Genomic DNA, 9,949 nt, shown 5'->3' on the forward strand with positions numbered 1-9,949 from the left:
GCAGGTTGTTGAGTTACTGCAGGTTGCTGAGTCGCTGCAGGTTGCTGAGTCGGTACAGTTTGTTCAGTCACTGCAGGTTGCTGAGTTACTGCAGGTTGCTGAGTTACTGCAAGTTGCTGAGTCGCTGCAGGTTGTTGAGTCGCTGCAGGTTACTGAGTCGCTGCAATTTGTTGAGTTACTGCAGGTTGCTGAGTCGCTGCGGGTTGCTGAGTCACTGCGGGTTGCTGAGTCGCAGCAGGTTTCTGAGTCGCTGCAGGTTGCTGAGTCGCTGCAGGTTGTTGAGTTACTGCTTGTTGCTGAGTCGCTGCAGCTGGTTCAGTTACTGCAGGTTGTTGAGCCGCTGCAGGTTGCTGAGTCGCTACAGTTTGTTCAGTCGCTGCAGGTTGCTGAGTTACTGCAGGTTGTTGAGTTACTGCAGGTTGCTGAGTCGCTGCAGGTTGTTCAGTTACTGCAGGTTGTTCAGTCACTGTAGGTTGCTGAGTTACTGCAGGTTTCTGAGTTACTGCAGGTTGCTGAGTCGCAGCAGGTTGCTGAGTCGCTGCAGGTTGTTCCGTCACTGCAGGTTTCTGAGTTACTGCAGGTTGCTGAGTCACTGCAGGTTGTTGAGTCGCTGCAGGTTGTTCAGTCGCTGCAGGTTGCTGAGTCGCTGCAGGTTGTTGAGATACTGCAGGTTGCTGAGTCACTGCAGGTTGTTGAGATACTGCAGGTTGCTGAGTCGCTGCAGGTTGCTGAGTCGCTGCGGGATTTTGAGTTACTGCAGGTTGCTGAGTCGCTGCAGGTTGTTGAGATACTGCAGGTTGCTGAGTCGCTGCAGGCTGTTGAGCCGCTGCAGGTTGCTCAGTCGCTACAGTTTGTTCAGTTACTGCAGGTTGCTGAGTTACTGCAGGTTGCTGAGTCGCTGCAGGTTGTTGAGCCGCTGCAGGTTGCTGAGTGGCTGCAGTTTGTTGAGTCGCTGCAGTTTGTTGAGTTACTGCAGGTTGCTGAGTCGCTGCAGGTTGCTGAGTCACTGCGGGTTGCTGAGTCGCAGCAGGTTGCTGAGTCGCTGCAGGTTGTTGAGTTACTGCTTGTTGCTGAGTCGCTGCAGCTGGTTCAGTTACTGCAGGTTGTTGAGCCGCTGCAGGTTGCTGAGTCGCTACAGTTTGTTCAGTCGCTGCAGGTTGCTAAGTTACTGCAGGTTGTTGAGTTACTGCAGGTTGCTGAGTCGCTGCAGGTTGTTGAGTTACTGCAGGTTGCTGAGTCGCTGCAGGTGGCTGAGTTACTGCAGGTTGTTGAGTTAGTGCAGGTTGCTGAGTCGCTGCAGGTTGTTGAGATGCTGCAGGTTGCTGAGTCGCTGCAGGTTGCTGAGTCGCTGCGGGATTTTGAGTTACTGCAGGTTGCTGAGTCGCTGCAGGTTGTTGAGATACTGCAGGTTGCTGAGTCGCTGCAGGCTGCTGAGCCGCTGCAGGTTGCTGAGTCGCTACAGTTTGTTTAGTTACTGCAGGTTGCTGAATTACTGCAGGTTGCTGAGTCGCTGCAGGTTGCTGAGTGGCTGCAGTTTGTTGAGTCACTGCAGGTTGCTGAGTCGCTGCGGGATTTTGAGTTACTGCAGGTTGCTGAGTCGCTGCAGATGGTTGAGATACTGCAGGTTGCTGAGTCGCTGCAGGCTGTTGAGATACTGCAGGTTGCTGAGTCGCTGCAGGTTGTTGAGTTACTGCAGGTTGCTGAGTCGCTGCAGGTGGTTGAGTTACTGCAGGTTGTTGAGTTAGTGCAGGTTGCTGAGTCACTGCAGGTTGTTGAGATACTGCAGGTTGCTGAGTCGCTGCAGGTTGCTGAGTCGCTGCGGGATTTTGAGTTACTGCAGGTTGCTGAGTCGCTGCAGGTTGTTGAGATACTGCAGGTTGCTGAGTCGCTGCAGGCTGCTGAGCCGCTGCAGGTTGCTGAGTCGCTACAGTTTGTTCAGTTACTGCAGGTTGCTGAATTACTGCAGGTTGCTGAGTCGCTGCAGGTTGCTGAGTCGCTGCGGGATTTTGAGTTACTGCAGGTTGCTGAGTCGCTGCAGGTTGTTGAGATACTGCAGGTTGCTGAGTCGCTGCAGGCTGCTGAGCCGCTGCAGGTTGCTGAGTCGCTACAGTTTGTTCAGTTACTGCAGGTTGCTGAATTACTGCAGGTTGCTGAGTCGCTGCAGGTTGTTGAGCCGCTGCAGGTTGCTGAGTGGCTGCAGTTTGTTGACTCACTGCAGGTTGTTGAGTTACTGCAGGTTGCTGAGTCGCTGCAGGTGGTTGAGTTACTGCAGGTTGTTGAGTTACTGCAGGTTGCTGAGTCGCTACAGTTTGTTCAGTCACTGCAGGTTGCTGAGTTACTGCAGGTTGCTGAGTTACAGCAGGTTGCTGAGTCGCTGCAGGTTGTTGAGTCGCTGCAGGTTACTGAGTCGCTGCAGTTTGTTGAGTTACTGCAGGTTGCTGAGTTGCTGCAGGTTGCTGAGTCACTGCAGGTTGCTGAGTCGCAGCAGGTTGCTGAGTCGCTGCAGGTTGTTGAGATACTGTAGGTTGCTCAGTCGCTGCAGGTTGCTGAGTTACTGCAGGTTGTTGAGTTACTGCAGGTTGCTGAGTTGCTGTAGGTTGCTGAGTTACTGCAGGTTGCTGACTCGCTGCAGGTTGCTGAGTCGCTGCAGGTTGCTGAGTCGCAGCAGGTTGCTGAGTCGCTGCAGGTTGCTGAGTCGCTGCAGGTTGTTCAGTCACTGCAGGTTTCTGAGTTACTGCAGGTTGCTGAGTTACTGCAGGTTGTTGAGTCACTGCAGGCTGTTCAGTCGCTGCAGGTTGCTAAGTCGCTGCAGGTTGTTGAGATACTGCAGGTTGCTGAGTCGCTGCAGGTTGTTGAGATACTGTAGGTTGCTGAGTCGCTGCAGGTTGCTGAGTTACTGCAGGTTGTTGAGTTACTGCAGGTTGCTGAGTTGCTGCAGGTTCCTGAGTTACTGCAGGTTGCTGAGTCGCTGCAGGTTGCCGAGTCGCTGCAGGTTGTTGAGTTACTGCAGGTTGCTGAGTCGCTGCAGTTGGTTGAGTTACTGCAGGTTGTTGAGCTGCTGCAGGTTGCTGAGTCGCTACAGTTTGTTCAGTCGCTGCAGGTTGTTGAGTTACTGCAGGTTGTTGAGATACTGTAGGTTGCTGAGTTACTGCAGGTTGCTGAGTTACTGCAGGTTGCTGAGTCGCTGCAGGCTGTTGAGTCGCTGCAGGTTACTGAGTCGCTGCAGTTTGTTGAGTTACTGCAGGTTGCTGAGTCGCTGCAGGTTGCTGAGTCACTGCGGGTTGTTGAGTCGCAGCAGGTTGCTGAGTCGCTGCAGGTTGTTGAGTTACTGCAGGTTGCTGAGTTGCTGCAGGTTGCTGAGTTACTGCAGGTTGCTGACTCGCTGCAGGTTGCTGAGTTGCTGCAGGTTGTTGAGTTACTGCAGGTTGCTGAGTCGCTGCAGCTGGTTGAGTTACTGCAGGTTGTTGAGCCGCTGCAGGTTGCTGAGTCGCTACAGTTTGTTCAGTCGCTGCAGGTTGCTGAGTTACTGCAGGCTGTTGAGTTACTGCAGGTTGCTGAGTTGCTGCAGGTTGTTCAGTTACTGCAGGTTGTTCAGTCACTGCAGGTTGCTGAGCTACTGCAGGTTTCTGAGTTAATGCAGGTTGTTGAGTTACTGCAGGTTGCTGAGTCGCTGCGGGTTGCTGAGGTGGTGCAGGTTGCTGAGTCGCTGCAGGTTGTTGAGATACTGCAGGTTGCTGAGTCGCTGCAGGTTGTTGAGTTACTGCAGGTTGCTAAGTCGCTGCAGGTGGTTGAGTTACTGCAGGTTGTCGAGTTAGTGCAGGTTGCTGAGTCGCTGCAGGTTGTTGAGATACTGCAGGTTGCTGAGTCGCTGCAGGATTTTGAGTTACTGCAGGTTGCTGAGTCGCTGCACGTTGTTGAGATAATGCAGGTTGCTGAGTCGCTGCAGGCTGTTGAGCCGCTGCAGGTTGCTGAGTCGCTACAGTTTGTTGAGTTACTGCAGGTTGCTGAGTTACTGCAGGTTGCTGAGTCGCTGCAGGTTGTTGAGCCGCTGCAGGTTGCTGAGTTGCTACAGTTTGTTCAGTCACTGCAGGTTTCTGAGTTTCTGCAGGTTGCTGAGTTACTGCAGGTTGTTGAGTCGCTGCAGGTTGTTCAGTCGCTGCAGGTTGCTGAGTTACTGCAGGTTGTTGAGTTACTGCAGGTTGCTGAGTCGCTGCAGGTGGTTGAGTCGCTGCAGGTTGTTGAGATACTGCAGGTTGCTGAGTCGCTGCAGGTTGCTGAGTCGCTGCGGGATTTTGAGTTACTGCAGGTTGCTGAGTCGCTGCAGGTTGTTGAGATACTGCAGGTTGCTGAGTCGCTGCAGGCTGCTGAGCCGCTGCAGGTTGCTGAGTCGCTACAGTTTGTTCAGTTACTGCAGGTTGCTGAATTACTGCAGGTTGCTGAGTCGCTGCAGGTTGTTGAGCTGCTGCAGGTTGCTGAGTTACTGCAGGTTGCTGAGTCGCTACAGTTTGTGCAGTCACTGCAGGTTGCTGAGTTACTGCAGGTTGCTGAGTTGCTGCAGGTTGCTGAGTCACTGCGGGTTGCTGAGTCGCAGCAGGTTGCTGAGTCGCTGCAGGTTGCTGAGTCGCTGCAGGTTGTTGAGATACTGTAGGTTGCTGAGTCGCTGCAGGTTGCTGAGTTACTGCAGGTTGTTGAGTTACTGCAGGTTGCTGAGTTGCTGTAGGTTGCTGAGTTACTGCAGGTTGCTGACTCGCTGCAGGTTGCTGAGTCGCTGCAGGTTGCTGAGTCGCAGCAGGTTGCTGAGTCGCTGCAGGTTGCTGAGTCGCTGCAGGTTGTTCAGTCACTGCAGGTTTCTGAGTTACTGCAGGTTGCTGAGTTACTGCAGGTTGTTGAGTCACTGCAGGTTGTTCAGTCGCTGCAGGTTGCTAAGTCGCTGCAGGTTGTTGAGATACTGCAGGTTGCTGAGTCGCTGCAGGTTGTTGAGATACTGTAGGTTGCTGAGTCGCTGCAGGTTACTGAGTTACTGCAGGTTGTTGAGTTACTGCAGGTTGCTGAGTTGCTGCAGGTTCCTGAGTTACTGCAGGTTGCTGAGTCGCTGCAGGTTGCTGAGTCGCTGCAGGTTGTTGAGTTACTGCAGGTTGCTGAGTCGCTGCAGTTGGTTGAGTTACTGAAGGTTGTTGAGCTGCTGCAGGTTGCTGAGTCGCTACAGTTTGTTCAGTCGCTGCAGGTTGTTGAGTTACTGCAGGTTGTTGAGATACTGTAGGTTGCTGAGTTACTGCAGGTTGCTGAGTTACTGCAGGTTGCTGAGTCGCTGCAGGCTGTTGAGTCGCTGCAGGTTACTGAGTCGCTGCAGTTTGTTGAGTTACTGCAGGTTGCTGAGTCGCTGCAGGTTGCTGAGTCACTGCGGGTTGTTGAGTCGCAGCAGGTTGCTGAGTCGCTGCAGGTTGTTGAGTTACTGCAGGTTGCTGAGTTGCTGCAGGTTGCTGAGTTACTGCAGGTTGCTGACTCGCTGCAGGTGGCTGAGTTGCTGCAGGTTGTTGAGTTACTGCAGGTTGCTGAGTCGCTGCAGCTGGTTGAGTTACTGCAGGTTGTTGAGCCGCTGCAGGTTGCTGAGTCGCTACAGTTTGTTCAGTCGCTGCAGGTTGCTGAGTTACTGCGGGTTGTTGAGTTACTGCAGGTTGCTGAGTCGCTGCAGGTTGTTCAGTTACTGCAGGTTGTTCAGTCACTGCAGGTTGCTGAGCTACTGCAGGTTTCTGAGTTAATGCAGGTTGTTGAGTTACTGCAGGTTGCTGAGTCGCTGCGGGTTGCTGAGTTGGTGCAGGTTGCTGAGTCGCTGCAGGTTGTTGAGATACTGCAGGTTGCTGAGTCGCTGCAGGTTGTTGAGTTACTGCAGGTTGCTAAGTCGCTGCAGGTGGTTGAGTTACTGCAGGTTGTTGAGTTAGTGCAGGTTGCTGAGTCGCTGCAGGTTGTTGAGATACTGCAGGTTGCTGAGTCGCTGCAGGATTTTGAGTTACTGCAGGTTGCTGAGTCGCTGCACGTTGTTGAGATAATGCAGGTTGCTGAGTCGCTGCAGGCTGTTGAGCCGCTGCAGGTTGCTGAGTCGCTACAGTTTGTTGAGTTACTGCAGGTTGCTGAGTTACTGCAGGTTGCTGAGTCGCTGCAGGTTGTTGAGCCGCTGCAGGTTGCTGAGTTGCTACAGTTTGTTCAGTCACTGCAGGTTTCTGAGTTTCTGCAGGTTGCTGAGTTACTGCAGGTTGTTGAGTCGCTGCAGGTTGTTCAGTCGCTGCAGGTTGCTGAGTTACTGCAGGTTGCTGAGTTACTGCAGGTTGTTGAGTTACTGCAGGTTGCTGAGTCGCTGCGGGTTGCTGAGTTGGTGCAGGTTGCTGTGTCGCTGCAGGTTGTTGAGATACTGCAGGTTGCTGAGTCGCTGCAGGTGGTTGAGTTACTGCAGGTTGTTGAGTTAGTGCAGGTTGCTGAGTCGCTGCAGGTTGTTGAGATGCTGCAGGTTGCTGAGTCGCTGCAGGTTGCTGAGTCGCTGCGGGATTTTGAGTTACTGCAGGTTGCTGAGTCGCTGCAGGCTGTTGAGATACTTCAGGTTCCTGAGTCGCTGCAGGCTGTTGAGCCGCTGCAGGTTGCTGAGTCGCTACAGTTTGTTCAGTTACTGCAGGTTGCTGAATTACTGCAGGTTGCTGAGTCGCTGCAGGTTGTTGAGCCGCTGCAGGTTGCTGAGTGGCTGCAGTTTGTTGAGTCACTGCAGGTTGCTGAGTCGCTGCAGGTTGTTGAGTTACTGCAGGTTGCTGAGTCGCTGCAGGTGGTTGAGTTACTGCAGGTTGTTGAGTTAGTGCAGGTTGCTGAGTCGCTGCAGGTTGTTGAGATACTGCAGGTTGCTGAGTCGCTGCGGGATTTTGAGTTACTGCAGGTTGCTGAGTCGCTGCACGTTGTTGAGATAATGCAGGTTGCTGAGTCGCTGCAGGCTGTTGAGCCGCTGCAGGTTGCTGAGTCGCTACAGTTTGTTGAGTTACTGCAGGTTGCTGAGTTACTGCAGGTTGCTGAGTCGCTGCAGGTTGTTGAGCCGCTGCAGGTTGCTGAGTTGCTACAGTTTGTTCAGTCACTGCAGGTTTCTGAGTTACTGCAGGTTGCTGAGTTACTGCAGGTTGTTGAGTCGCTGCAGGTTGTTCAGTCGCTGCAGGTTGCTGAGTTACTGCAGGTTGCTGAGTTACTGCAGGTTGCTGAGTCGCTGCGGGTTGCTGAGTCGGTGCAGGTTGCTGAGTCGCTGCAGGTTGTTGAGATACTGCAGGTTGCTGAGTCGCTGCAGGTTGTTGAGTTACTGCAGGTTGCTGAGTCGCTGCAGGTGGTTGAGTTACTGCAGGTTGTTGAGTTAGTGCAGGTTGCTGAGTCGCTGCAGGTTGTTGAGATGCTGCAGGTTGCTGAGTCGCTGCAGGTTGCTGAGTCGCTGCGGGATTTTGAGTTACTGCAGGTTGCTGGGTCGCTGCAGGCTGTTGAGATACTGCAGGTTGCTGAGTCGCTGCAGGCTGTTGAGCTGCTGCAGGTTGCTGAGTCGCTACAGTTTGTTCAGTTACTGCAGGTTGCTGAATTACTGCAGGTTGCTGAGTCGCTGCAGGTTGTTGAGCCGCTGCAGGTTGCTGAGTTACTGCAGGTTGCTGAGTCGCTGCAGGTTGTTGAGTCGCTGCAGGTTGCTGAGTCGCTGCAGTTTGTTGAGTTACTGCAGGTTGCTGAGTCGCTGCAGGTTGCTGAGTCACTGCGGGTTGCTGAGTCGCAGCAGGTTGCTGAGTCGCTGCAGGTTGCTGAGTCGCTGCAGGTTGTTCAGTCAATGCAGGTTTCTGAGTTACTGCAGTTTGCTGAGTTACTGCAGGTTGCTGAATTACTGCAGGTTGCTGAGTCGCTGCAGGTTGCTGAGTTACTGCAGGTTGCTGAGTTAATGCAGGTTGTTGAGTTACTGCAGGTTGCTGAGTCGCTGCGGGTTGCTGAGTTGGTGCAGGGTGCTGAGTCGCTGCAGGTTGTTGAGTTACTGCAGGTTGCTGAGTCGCTGCAGTTTGTTGAGTTACTGCAGGTTGTTCAGTTACTGCAAGTTGCTGAGTTACTGCAGGTTGCTGAGTCGCTGCAGGTTGTTGAGATACTGTAGGTTGCTGAGTCGCTGCAGGCTGTTGAGATACTGTAGGTTGCTGAGTCATTGCAGGTTGCTGAGTTACTGCAGGTTGCTGAGTCGCTGCAGGTTGTTGAGATACTGTAGGTAGCTGAGTCGCTAGAGGTTGTTGAGTTACTGCAGGTTGCTGAGTCGCTGCAGGTTGTTGAGTTACTGTAGGTTGCTGAGTCATTGCAGGTTGCTGAGTTACTGCAGGTTGCTGAGTCGCTGCAGGTTGTTGAGATACTGTAGGTAGCTGAGTCGCTAGAGGTTGTTGAGTTACTGCAGGTTGCTGAGTTGCTGCAGGTTGCTGAGTCGCTGCAGGTTGTTGAGATACTGCAGGTTGCTGAGTCGCTGCAGGTTGTTGAGTTACTGCAGGTTGCTGAGTCGCTGGAGGTTGTTGAGATACTGCAGGTTGCTGAGTCGCTGCAGGTTGTTGAGATACTGCAGGTTGCTGAGTCGCTGCAGCTGGTTGAGTTACTGCAGGTTGCTGAGTCGCTGCAGGTTGTTGAGATACTGTAGGTTGCTGAGTCGCTGTAGATTGCTGAGTTACTGCAGGTTGTTGAGTTACTGCAGGTTGCTGAGTTGCTGCAGGTTGCTGAGTCGCTGCAGGTTGTTGAGTTACTGCAGGTTGCTGAGTTTCTGCAGGTTTTTGAGTTACTGCACGTTGCTGAGTCGCTGCAGGTTGCTGAGTCGCTGCAGGTTGTTGAGATACTGTAGTTTGCTGAGTTGCTGCAGGTTGCTGAGTTTCTGTAGGTTGCTGAGTCGCTGCAGGTTGCTGAGTTACTGCAGGTTGTTGAGTTACTGCAGGTTGCTGAGTTGCTGCAGGTTGCTGAGTTACTGCAGGTTGCTGAGTCGCTGCAGGTTGTTGAGTTACTGCAGGTTGCTGAGTTTCTGCAGGTTTTTGAGTTACTGCACGTTGCTGAGTCGCTGCAGGTTGTTGAGATACTGTAGTTTGCTGAGTTGCTGCAGGTTGCTGAGTTACTGCAGGTTGCTGAGTCGCTGCAGCTTCTTGAGATTCTGCAGGTTGCTGAGTCGCTGCAGGTTGTTGAGTTACTGCAGGTTGCTGAGTCTCTGCAGTTTGCCGAGTCACTGCAGGTTGCTGAGTTGCTACAGGTTGCTGAGTCGCTGCATGTTGTTGAGTTACTGCAGGTTGCTGAGTCGCTGCTAGTTGTTGAGTCACTGCAGGTTGCTGAGTCGCTGCAGGTTGTTGAGGCACTGCAGGTTGCTGAGTCGCTGCAGGTTGTTGAGTTACTGCAGGTTGCTGAGTCGCTGCAGGTTGCTGAGTTGCTACAGGTTGCTGAGTCGCTGCAGGTTGTTGAGTTACTACAGTTTGCTGAGTCGCTGCAGGTTGTTGAGTTCATTTTAACTTTTATATTTTCAGTTTGAATACAATTCTCCACCAATAACAATATTTTCTTGAACATGGTGTGTTTTCAACGCCACATTTAGACCAACCTTTTTTTTTTTTTTTTTTTTACAGCTATGTTATTAATGGTTTCTGTCAGAAGATGCAGGATCTGTTATAGGACGGATCTTTGGGCGACTGAAAATATCCTCAGTTTTAGACATAATTCAAACAGAACAAGTTATCTTCTGGTCTGGACATCAGATAAATAAATAAATGGACTCAAAATTCTGTTTATCATCCTGTGATATGAAAAAATTATTTAATATTCCTGAAAACTTCTGGAATCCTGTTTAAACCTCATGTGGTTCTACTGCCAACCAGTTTGTCAGGATCCAGAACCAGAGTAGCATCACAGTCTCGTGGAGTAAACTTCATCCAGTTGATTCCTTTATCTGTTT

This window comes from Melanotaenia boesemani, chromosome 12 (genome assembly GCF_017639745.1).
Source record: "Melanotaenia boesemani isolate fMelBoe1 chromosome 12, fMelBoe1.pri, whole genome shotgun sequence".
In the NCBI taxonomy this organism is placed as follows: domain Eukaryota; kingdom Metazoa; phylum Chordata; class Actinopteri; order Atheriniformes; family Melanotaeniidae; genus Melanotaenia; species Melanotaenia boesemani.